Source organism: Eurosta solidaginis, chromosome 3 (assembly GCF_040869045.1).
Source record: "Eurosta solidaginis isolate ZX-2024a chromosome 3, ASM4086904v1, whole genome shotgun sequence".
NCBI lineage: Eukaryota > Metazoa > Arthropoda > Insecta > Diptera > Tephritidae > Eurosta > Eurosta solidaginis.
In genome coordinates this window covers 250,633,643-250,645,905 of record NC_090321.1, presented here as the reverse complement: position 1 = coordinate 250,645,905, position 12,263 = coordinate 250,633,643, and the positions used below count along the sequence as shown (strand labels likewise).

The 12,263-nt window shown below is 41.1% G+C and overlaps 1 protein-coding gene across 1 annotated transcript in view; it reads right to left on the bottom strand.

Annotated features, from left to right (window-relative positions):
- The window catches only part of LOC137245359 (kelch-like protein 17), a 218,568-nt gene that overhangs the window by 135,238 nt on the left and 71,067 nt on the right, over positions 1-12,263 (bottom strand). The gene's annotated exons all lie outside the window — the stretch shown is intronic.

Sequence of the window (12,263 nt, the reverse complement as noted above, 5' to 3'; positions counted from 1 at the left end):
TGGCGGCGTCACCCCTCATGCACTTCAGAATTCTGCAGTTCAACTGTAATGGACTAACTGGGAAGATTACGGAGATAGTCGATTTCATGAAGCGGCACAACATCCGCATTGCTGCGATTCAAGAGACTAAACTCACGGCAAGATCTGCATTGCAGACCTGCTCTGGTTATAATGTCCACAGGAAAGACCGCGAGAGCGGAAATGGAGGCGGCCTCGCGTTTATTATGCACCACTCTGTGCAATATCATATATTTGATCCTGGCATCGACAGCAGTGACAATGTCTTAGAACGTCAAGGCCTATCTGTCCGGTCAGGCGATGCAAATCTAGAAATCATCAACATCTACATCCCTCCTGTCACCTGTTGCCCCAGTGGATATCGCCCTAATATCGAGGCCTTACTCACTGGCAACAATCGCATTATCTTAGGCGATTTCAATGCCCATCACGACCTATGGCATTCAAACTTGCGGGCGGACAGTAGGGGTGAGATGTTGGCGGATCAAATAGACGAAACGACGCTCTGCACAGTAAACGGAGACGCCCCCACACGTATGGTAGGAAGCTGTCATAGCTCGCCAGATGTCTCAATCGTAAGCGCAGAACTCGTAAACTGCGTCAACTGGCAGCCGATGGGATTGGCATCCGACCACCTGCCCATACTTATTTCGTTCGAGCGTACCGCCGACTTCATCGTCACCGAAAAACGCACTTTCATAAACTTCAAAAAAGGAAAGTGGGAAGAATATAAATCTGCAACAGACAGCAGCTTTGCTGCCCTCCCTATCCCGACTGATGCCCGCCAAGGGGAGCGTGCCTTCCGTAAGGTCATTGAATCCGCCTCGGCACATTTCATTCCCGCCGGGAGAATTCCCGAAATCCGGCCCCACTTCCCGGCGGAGGCCGCGAGCTTAGCGAGGGAACGCGACCTTATAAGACAGCTTGATCCAGGCGACCCCCAAATAAGGGATATAAACCAACGCATCAGATTGCTTGTGGACGAACACAAGCGGGCGAAATGGGAAGAGCACCTAAGAGGTTGTAACCTCTCTACCGGTGTAGGTAAACTTTGGTCCACCGTAAAGTCCCTATCGAATCCGACTAAGCACAAAGACAAAGTTTCCATCGCCTTTGGCGATAAGGTGCTGTCGGATGCGAAAAAATGCGCGAGCGCTTTCTGCCGACAATATATAATGCATCCTACGGTCGACAAAGATAGACGGAGAGCCCATAGACACGCACATAAACACAAACTCAGCGCGTCACCAATTACCATCACCGCTAGAGAGGTTGAGGACGCCATTGGTCGCGCTAAACCATCCAAAGCAGTGGGCCCAGACGGCATAGCCATGCCGATGCTTAAAAACCTAGGGAAAGAGGGTTTCAAATACTTAGCGCATGTCTTCAACCTGTCTCTTTCCACCTTTGTCATACCCGAGAAATGGAAAATGGCCAAGGTGGTCCCGCTACTAAAGCCTGGGAAACCAGCTAACGTAGGTGAGTCATATCGTCCGATATCTCTCCTATCGCCAGTGGCAAAGACGCTTGAAGCCATTTTGCTCCCTTATTTCCAAGCACATTTGCAGCTAGCCCCTCATCAGCATGGCTTCAGAAAACTCCATAGCACTACCTCCGCGCTAAATGTCATTAGCACCCAGATAAATTGCGGTTTGAATCAATATCCCCACCATAGAACAGTACTCGTAGCGTTAGACCTATCAAAAGCTTTTGATACGGTCAACCATGGCTCGTTACTGCAGGACCTGGAAGGGTCCACCCTTCCCCCATGTCTTAAAAGGTGGACCGCAAATTATCTGGGTGGTCGGCAGGCATCGGTGCAATTCAGAAACGAAACATCAAAACAAAGGAGAATTAAACAAGGGGTGCCACAGGGTGGTGTCCTATCCCCGCTTTTGTTTAATTTCTACATATCTAAGCTACCTTCACCACCGGAAGGAGTCACAATCGTTTCCTACGCCGATGACTGCACAATAATGGCCACAGGCCCAGGCCCAAAGATCGATGAGCTATGCAATAAAATAAACGGCTATCTCCCTGATCTCTCCAGTTTTTTCGCCTCGCGAAACCTGGCATTGTCACCGACTAAATCTTCCGCGACCTTATTTACAACATGGACGCCCCAAATGTCGACCATATTGAACATCCACGTCGATGGCACTACGCTACCGACTGTCCTACACCCCAAAATCTTGGGTGTGACGTTTAATCAGGATCTACATTTTGGTGCGCACGCAACCGCAATTGCTCCAAGAATTCAGAGCCGTAATAAAATCCTCAAATCCCTTGCTGGCAGTACCTGGGGAAAAGATAAAGAAACGCTCTTGACCACATACAAAGCAATTAGCCAGCCGATTACGTGCTACGCGTCACCCATATGGTCGCCAAGCCTAAAAACCACCCACTGGAAGAAACTACAGGCCTGCCAAAATACTGCTCTCAGAATCGCCACGGACTGTCTTCTTATGTCCCCAGAACACCATCTGCATAATGAGGCGAGAATACTCCCCATCAGGGAGAGAAATGAGATGCTGACCAAACAGTTTCTGTTGAATACCCAGAAACCTGGGCATCCCAACAGACATCTGATTGACGAACCAGCACCGCCTATGTCATCTCCGTAAGCATTTTGAGGAAATACGGCACCTGAGAACCCAGCCGTACGAAGCGGAAAAACACAAGCAGGTCCTTGGTGAACTCCATAGACAGGCGTCGGACCTTTATGTCGGGAATTGCCCGGTGAATCCAGTACTTGAAGAAAAATATCCAGAACTCGCAGAAGAGGAACGCATACTCCCCAGGGAAACGCGTGTCACTCTTGCTCAACTTCGTTCTGGATACTGTAACAGGTTAAACTCTTACCTATCCAGAATCAACCCCGACATACAAAATGTATGCCCTGCTTGCAATGTGTCCCCACATGACACCAACCATCTCTTTAATTGTAATGTGGAACCAACGCCTCTAACACCCCTTTCCTTATGGTCCACCCCTGTTGAAACGGCAAGTTTCCTTGGACTCCCGTTAGAGGATATTGATGACAATTTGTGATCGGTCGCGGCTATTAGGTGGGGCGAGCATTGCTACAACAACAACAACAACCGAAGATCCTGGGTTCACGCCCCGGGCAAAGCAACATCAAAATTTTAGAACCAAGTTTTTTCAATTAGATTAAAGTTTTTTTAAGCAGTGTCACCCCTCGGCAGTGTTTGGAAAGCTTCAAGTGTATTCTGTCATGAAAAGCTTCTCAGTGAAAACTCATCTGCCTTGCAGATGCCGTTCGGAGTCGGCATAAAACATATAGGTCCCGTCTCGAGAAGCTCGGTCTAAAATCTCTTCGGAGGCTATCGCACCTTACAATTATTTATACAATGCGAACATATTGAAGCTCTTAAATATCTGGAGGAAATAAAATGATTTTATAGTTCATGACTGTGGTCGATTTTGTTTAAGGGCTGATATCTCTGGAGCATTTCACGGCTAGTACGGGGCAAACAGTAATCGATTATCAGTTTTCGACATCAACTAAAAACAAATTATAACTTCTTAAGACAAACTATTTAGTGCATTAATATTATGTAGTACATCTATCAGGTATGTATATACATACAAATTAATTGCTGCACATTATGGCGCTTTCTTTTCTGTTAGTTCTTCTCAGCTCTCTCGTAAGTTTGTGTCTTACTTTCATAAAATATTTCCCATTCAACAAAAAAAAAATCAATCCCTTTTTACAGAGCGCCAAGTGACCTAGTTCAAAAGTTAGAATCTAAATGTGCAGCATGAAGGTAACATTTTTTCCAGAAAATACGGCTGACGGATTTCCATTTTTTTTTATTATTTTGTTCGTTATGATTGAAGGATGTTTAGAAACAAATTTTTAGGAATAGTAGGCGCTGCCACGCACCTATTCGTAAATTGTATCTAAAATTTATTACAGAGATTTCACGTATGAGTGGAAATGCAATGGGGGGTGGGAGTGAGAGTGGGCGTGGAAGTGAGAATTGGAGTAGGAGTAGGAGTGGGAGTTGAAGTAAGAGTGGAATTGGATTTGGGAGTTGTAGTGGGAATGGGAGTGAGTACGACAGCGAGAGTGGGAATGAGATTGCGATTGAGAGAAAGAGTAGAATTGAGAGTAAGAGTTGGAGTAGGGGTGGAAGGGAGATAAATGGAATAAGGGATGCAAAGAAAAAGAAGAAAAATTAGGGATAAAATAGAGAAGAATGGTATAGAGAGAAGAGGGGAAGCAAGGCTCACTTTTTGAATGCAGGTAAACCAATTTTCGGGCAGGACAAAACCGCCCGTGTACACAAGAGTCTAAATAAAAATAGAATTATTTAAAATATTTGTATGTCTTTGCAACGGAAACGAACGGAGGGAAAACCCGTAGCTGTTATCTATGAGCCGAACTTCCACTATTTTCCAGTCGGAAATCCCTGAAATGGAAGTTTGTTTGAGAGAATGTCTGTGGAAAGGCTTATCCTTGAGGAGCATCCCCATTATATCCCCCCACAGCCAGGCAGTCTTATACTGTTTTCACACAGACGGCTTATTGAATAATAAAGGCAGTTTTCTACATTAAGATGCTTATTGAGCTCAATCTTTACAAAATTCGAATCTATAATTATTTCATTAGTAGCTAATCGAATGCATAATGAAGTCAAAAGCACAATGCAACTCTGTTGGGAGCGTTCAGTTTCTTATTTTGGTGTGTTCAGTGCTTAAACATGTCATTTGTCAAAGTAAATGTCATTGTCTGCATGGCGGAACGATACAAGGTGGCCGCATCGAACAGCTGATTATAACCTTTTTTATTTGATTTGATACATCAACTACCGGCGCAGTACGATTTTGACATTTTTCCATCGAATTTACAAGTACATGGAATTTTTTTGTTTGTAGGTATGTCACCATGCTGCCACCTTGTATCGTTCAGCCATGATTGTCTGTCATATAGCATTGTCATTTTATTCGCTTGACATTTCATCCTTCATACTAATAGAGCAGTTACTTCTGTGTGAAAGCAAAAATTTACGATTTCATTAGAAGGTGAAATGAGATCATTAAGTTTCTGTGTGAAAACAGTATTACAAGCCTTATTTTTAAACTAGTGACAGAATGCATTGGAGTACTAAATGATCTGGGAGCCAAAAATAAGGTGTTGTTAAGATGGGTTTCCGGGCATCAGGGGCCTTAAGGTAATGAATATGGTACGTTGGTGTGGTGGGGTCTGACATACCCCAGCACATGTATTTTCTATAATATTTATTTTATTATCAAAACGTGTAAACTGCCGCTTTCAATAGCTTTCATTAATATCAACAAACAGAAGATGTGCCACATTCTATATACCACAGGTACTCCTGTGCCATGGAATAACTTTTCAAAGATGGCCGGGGTATCACATACCTTGCCGCACTCATTAAAGACACGCAGGACGCGCGATCATGTCATCATAATGCTGATTCCAGCTGGCAGGGAAAGAACAGAATGGATGCTCCTAACAAAAAAGCAAATACCACCAGAAGATGACTTCTCTGAAAATGTAACCTCTAAGTCAAGGTAGTCAACATAATGAGAAAGCATGGATCGCTCAAAAATGCATAAAAAAGAAAAGGATGAGGATAAGGTAGAATTGGGTCGCAAAACATGGAAGTTGATAAATTTATTAGCATTTTAAAGTTAAGGTCGATCAAATCAACCCGAGGAACGTGTTTGGCATGTGAGAGTAAGAAGATGGAACCAGGCGCTGACATCGCTGAGAATCAATTTTTGCGAGCAACCTTCGGTACCGTAAATTGGTTGTAGTGAAAGACGTGTCGGGCGGAAAGAAGCAACAGCAATCGGTTGATGGGTGGGGTACATAAAGTCAACCAAGGACCACTTCAATTGGCCATAAGACCAATTGACTTTCAGGCCTTTTTTAATTAGACTTTATGGGCATTACGGAAATTTCGGCTTCACCTTATGACCATTTTGAGAAAAAACCATAACCATATAAAGCAGTTTAAGATTAGCAAAAAAGCAAAAAACGGTGCTCATTTGCCTGCACTTTGGTTCCATTCTAATAAGTAATCGGATAAAACTCTGAACCAATGAGGTCCTCTCCGAAAACTTATTCTTATAAAATAACAAGTAAGGAAGGCTAAGTTCGGGTGTAACCGAACATTACATACTCAGCTGAGAGCTTTGGAGACAAAATAAGGGAAAATCACCATTTAGCAAAATGAACCCTGGAATGTGTTTGTATGACATATGTATCAAATGAAAGGTGTTAATGATTATTTAAAACGTAGTGGGCCTTAGTTCTATAGGTGGACGTCTTTTCGAGATATCGCAATAAGGGTGGACCAGGGGTGACTCTAGAATGTGTTTGTACGACATGGGTATCAAATTAAAAGTATTAATGAGGATTTTAAATGGGAGTAGCCCTTAGTTGTATATGTAAAGGCGTTTTCGAGATACCGACCAAAATGTGGACCAGGGTGACCCAGAACATCTTCTGTCGGGTACCGCTAATTTATTTATATATGTCATACCACGAACAGTATTCCTGCCATAATTCCAAGGTCTTTTGTTTTCGCCCTGCAGAACTTTTTCATTTTCTTCTACTTAATGTGGTAGGTGTCACACCCATTTTACGAAGTTTTTTCTAAAGTTATATTTTGCGTCAATAAACCAATCCAATTACCATGTTTCATCTCTTTTCATATTTGGTACAGAATTATGGCATTTTTTTAATTTTTCGTAATTTCGATATCGTAAAAAGGGGCGTGGTCATAGTCGGATTTCGGCCATATTTTATACCAAGATAAAGTGACTTCAGATAAGTACGTGAACTAAGTTTAGTTAAGATATATCGTTTTTTTGCGCAAGTTATAGTGTTAACGGCCGAGCGGAAGGACAGACGGTCGATTGTGTATAAAACTGGGCGTGGCTTCAACCGATTTCGCCCATTTTCACAGAAAACAGTTATCGTCATAGACTCTATTTCCCTACCAAATTTCACAAGGAATGGTAAATTTTTGTTCGACTTACGACATTAAAAGTATTCTCGACGAATTAAATGAAAAAGGGCGGAGTTACGCCCATTTTGAAATTTTCTTTTATCTTTGTATTTTGTTGTACCATATCATTACTGGAGTCGAATGTTGACATAATTTACTTTTATACTGTAAAGATATTAAATTTTTTGTTAAAATTTGACATAAAAATTTTTTTTTTTTAAGTGGGCGTGTTCGTCATCCAATTTCGCTAATTTTTATTTAGCACACATATAGTAGTAGGAGTAACGTGCCTACCAAATTTCATCATAATATCTTCAACTACTGCCAAATTACAGCTTGCAAAACTTTTAAATTACCTTCTTTTAAAAGTGGGCGGTGCCACGCCCATTGTCTAAAATTTTTCTAATTTTCTATTATGCGTCATAAGGTCAACGCACCTACCAAGTTTCATCGCTTTATCCGTCTTTGGTAATGAATTATCGCACTTTTGCGGTTTTTCGAAATTTTCTGTGAGCTCTGCTCAGCTGAGTATAAAAAATGGCGCAATACGTAACGTAACAGTATTTCAATAGCTAGGGTAAACTGGCCGACCAATAAAGACCTCACATAGACTGAATATTTCCATAGTGTTGATACAATAGTTGCTAAAATTTCAATAAGAAAAGTTTGCTTCATGGCCATTTCGGAAAAACAGTGACCATTTGAAATTTGACGTTGTAACCCTTTCATATGGTCAATTGACGTTATGGCTGTCGACCTTATGTCACCCCTCTAGCTTAAGGATACAAGGTTGCTCTTAAGAGTCAGAAGGGAGAGGGCAACCGGACCCAATCGCAGGAACGCGATGCTGGCTAGTTGTACCTGCACGAGGTGAGAACTCGCAATGTCGAAAATCTTTTTATATCGAAATATAAAAAGCAAAAGCACTGATAGTGGCAGAAAGTTAGTAGAGAAAGGCGCCTTGGGCCAGAAGAACCGAGTAACCGACTACATCTTGAAATTTAAGTGGATAATGTGTTTCAATATCACGACTTTGAAATATCTTGAGTAAGTTTTTCTAAACCTCCAAAGGCGAGGTGTAACATGGTAGCTAGATCGCTGATTCTTTTAGCAACGTTAGAACTTGACCATACCAACACAGACTCAAAAGGTACTTCGCATATCTCCGCCCACGCAGGATGGTCAAAACTATGGCTGCCAAATAAAAGAAACATTGGAAAATATGTTGTGCGCAGAATGTGGTAAAATGTCCTGGGGTTTGGGCAATATTTATCTGCTCCTCAGGAAAAATAAACTCATGACAAGAATCATAAAGCGCTAAAACCAGTAGAAATGGACCTCCTGAACCTGATTTTAGCAAGAAGAAATAAACAATCAGTAAAAGTAAATGACGAATGTAGGAAGCGTGTGCTGCGGGATAAAACAGTTGAGCAAATGGTTTGTTCGTATCTTGTGATCGCCAAATCATTGCGCCAGCTACAAGGAGTGACACAATTTTGTGATCTAGAAGCAGTAAATTACGGTGGGTGCTATACAATTTGTAGTATTTGCGAGAAAAGAGTTATTTTATAACACAGCTCCTGGTTTTTGATAGGGCCTCTCGGTTTATTCGAACAAACTTCTGGTACACTTTTGGCATATTTAGTTTATGTGAGGCCCTTATGGACCTAGCGATCCGAGCTGTTTGCATCGTGCGGCTTTTTAACTTTTTCTCCAAATTGGCTGGACTGGACCTACTTGTTTTATGCCGACTCCGAACGACATCTGCAATGTAGATGAGTTTTCACTGAGAAGCTTTTCATGGCAAAAATATATATTTGGAGTGCTTGCCAAACACTGCCAAGGGTCGACCCCGCATAGAAAAATTGTCCACATAAAAAATGTATTATTAATAACGCAAGTAAGTAAATTGTCATATTTACCCAACAACTCCACCCGTACTAGTCCCTTATCTGTATGACCTATTTCTTGGTAAGCTCCTTTGTTTGTATGCCGACATATTTTTCCCCGCTTACCCTATTTGTCAAGTGCATGGTATTTTTTTTAGGTTGTTGTGCCACAATAAAAAAGTAAGCAAACCCAAATGTATTTGATGCAAGCGAGTGCACTTCGTTGTTGGTTAGCAAAAGAACTGAGTTGAAAGGACGACAATTGTATGCGGATTGTCGTTTGCCGCATACCGCATACCCGGCCAAATAGGTCAACAACGCATTTGATGCTGACTTGTTAGTTTTGGATTTTCTTTTCAATTTTAATATTTTACCTTCTTCTTTTGTAATTTTTCTACCCAATTTTTCTTTTTTACGAAAAACTAGATTTCCAAAACACAAAAGATTGAATTGTGTATTAACGGACAAAAGCGTGTGTGTAATTCTGAAAGTTGAGTTTATGCCTTAATTAAAGTGAGAAGATATACGACTTTGCCAGGTTCCGTGGTTCAGAACTAACGGCAGAGAAATCTTTGGCTTATGAACGGGCAACTGCAATCTGTTAGTAAGTCAATTGGCCTGAAGATCTTTGCTAAAAGTATGATTCGATTTGTTTTTCTCGCCCGGCGTTTAAACGGAGACTTCATCAGTTGTCATCATCAGCAAGTAAGAATTATGTTTTATACGACGTCAACCATCACCATATCACGCGAGGTAGCTCATATTTATCGTTAGTGAGTGAGAGGGGTTGAGGTAGTGGTAAATTGAACAGGATGAAGAAAGAAGGGTGAAGAAAAAAGGAAATTTAAAGATATGGGATGGAGAAAAGGGCGGACAGAGACAGGAATAGGTAAAGGCGAAACCAGATGGAGGAGCGAAGAACGAGCTAGAGGAAAGAGGAGAGGGTGAAGAAGGTGGCGTGGGTGAGGGGTGGCAAGGTGGAGCAAAGAGAGAGGAAAATAGAAAAAGATAGGATGGGAGAGAGAAATAAGGATAGATTTAAACACTGGTAAAGGGAATGGGGGAAAAGAGATTCCTTCCTTGTGTCAGATACTGCCAAAACCTTTCCCTTGTCTTATCGCCTTCTACATCGTTTGGATTGACCTAACCGTGAGGGATATCGGGCAGCATGAATAGAGGGGGAGTTGTAGAAGTCATTAGGAAGCTAAAGGGCATTAAAGCGAGACTTCTGTTTGCTCTAAGAACTCAAAAGTACGTAACTACTTAAGCAAAAACTTCAACTTAATCCGAAAGAATGAAGGTTATGGTGAAACAGTCCTCTTGTATGTTTAAATCCTTTGACTCAGTTGCAAAATGATGGATAGAAAGTTTAATGCATACGAAACCAAGGCCAAGGTATGTCCCCGTCAGTGACATACATATGTTGTAGTGTGAGTAGCAGAAAGAAGCAATTGAGAATATATAAGATCAAATTCTGTCTATGCATATTGTAGAATATTGAACCAGTTTTTTCATGAGCACCCATATCGTCTGGAAATTCTGCGGATAGTGTTAATAAAAATTTCCAAATTTGTGGATAGCAACACTCTTTGAGAGTAAAACTTTACAGAGAGGTGAGAGGACCGAATTGTACTCAAATTGGGAGTCTCTTGAACTAGAGTTGGTGTCTTTTTTAAACGGTTTTATTTAGTTTGATTTGACAGGCTGGTTGGTTGGCTGGTTGGCACGAATTTTGTAATTAAAATTTAAGTAACTTCCCGATAAGCTACAAGCTTGAAACTTGGAATATAGTTCAGAACCCGGTGACATTGCAATAATAAGAAAAAACATTCCAATACGTGGCGCATGTATCGAAATATTTCAAAAAATGGTATTTTTGGTCCGATTTGGTTCATATTTGGAATGCATATATGAATAGAAAGCGACCTATGAAAAAAAATCGCACATGAGGTAATAATAATACTAAAAGCTAGAAAATAATTAGGTAGGTCCTAGGTACTAGTCATCACACTCTTCATCAGTCTAGGGCAGGGATGGGCCAATTTTCGGCTCCTAAATCAGTTTGGGGTGTTAGGGGAGTAAAAAAAATACATTGGAAATATCGTACACTTCGTCTCAAACGATATTCATCGCAAGAGGGTTGCGGAAACACTAAAAAACAGAAATCAAAATATTCTCTCTCAACCTCAAAAACCAATTCCCAAACTGTTTTGCAATAGTACGAAAACAAAAACATACATTTTTTGGCAAGAAATACGAAAAACGGAATAACCATAGACTGAAGTCGACTTTATGTTAAGCAGCGCATTATTGACGTTAATTTCGCCTTCATATCCATTTAATTATATGCAGGCCGATTCATTTTGCAATATATACATAAAAGTTTTTAAAAAAGTATTTTGAAAGTAGTAGCATTAGAGGAAGTAGTAGTAGAAAAACGTACTAATGCACGTTTCGTATACAATCGTGGGAAAACGAAACCCTTTTCAGACTTTTTGGCAGTGTTGCCGTGAGCCCAGAAATAAATGTATCAGTTTACAAATAAAACAAGTAAGGAAGACTAAGTTCGGGTGTAACCGAACATTGCATACTCAGCTGAGAGCTATGGAGACAAAATAAGGGAAATCACCATGTAGGAAAATGAACTTAGGGTAACCCTGGAATGTGTTTGTATGACATGTGTATCAAATGGAAGGTATTAAAGAGTAGTTTAAGACTGAGTGTGCCAAAGTTCTATAGGTGGACGCCATTTAGGGATATCGCCATAAAGGTGGACCAGGGCTGACTTTAGAATTTGTTTGTACGATATGGGTATCAAATGAAAGGTGTTAATGAGTATTTTAAAAGGGAGTGTGTCTTCGTTCTATTGGTGGACGCCTTTTCAATATATCGCCACAAAGGTGGACCAGGGGTGACTCTAGAATTTGTTTTTACGATATGGGTATCATATGAAAGGTGTTAATGAGTATTTTAAAAGGGAGTGGGCCTTAGTTCTGTGGGTGGACGCCTTTTCGAGATATCGCCATAAAAGTGGACCAGGGATGACTCTAGAATTTGTTTGTACGATATGGGTATCAAATGAAAGGTGTTAATGAGTATTTTAAAAGAGAGTGGGCCTTAGTTCTATAGGTGGACGCCTTTTCAAGATATCGCCATTAAGGTGGACCAGGGGTGACCCAGGACATCATCTGTCGGGTACCGCTAATTTATTTATATATGCAATACGATGAACAGTATTCCTGCCAAGATTCCAAGAGCTTTTGATTTCGCCCTGCAGAAATTTTTCATTTTCTTCTACTTAATATGGTAGGTGTCACACCCATTTTGCAAAGTTTTTTTCTGACGTTAT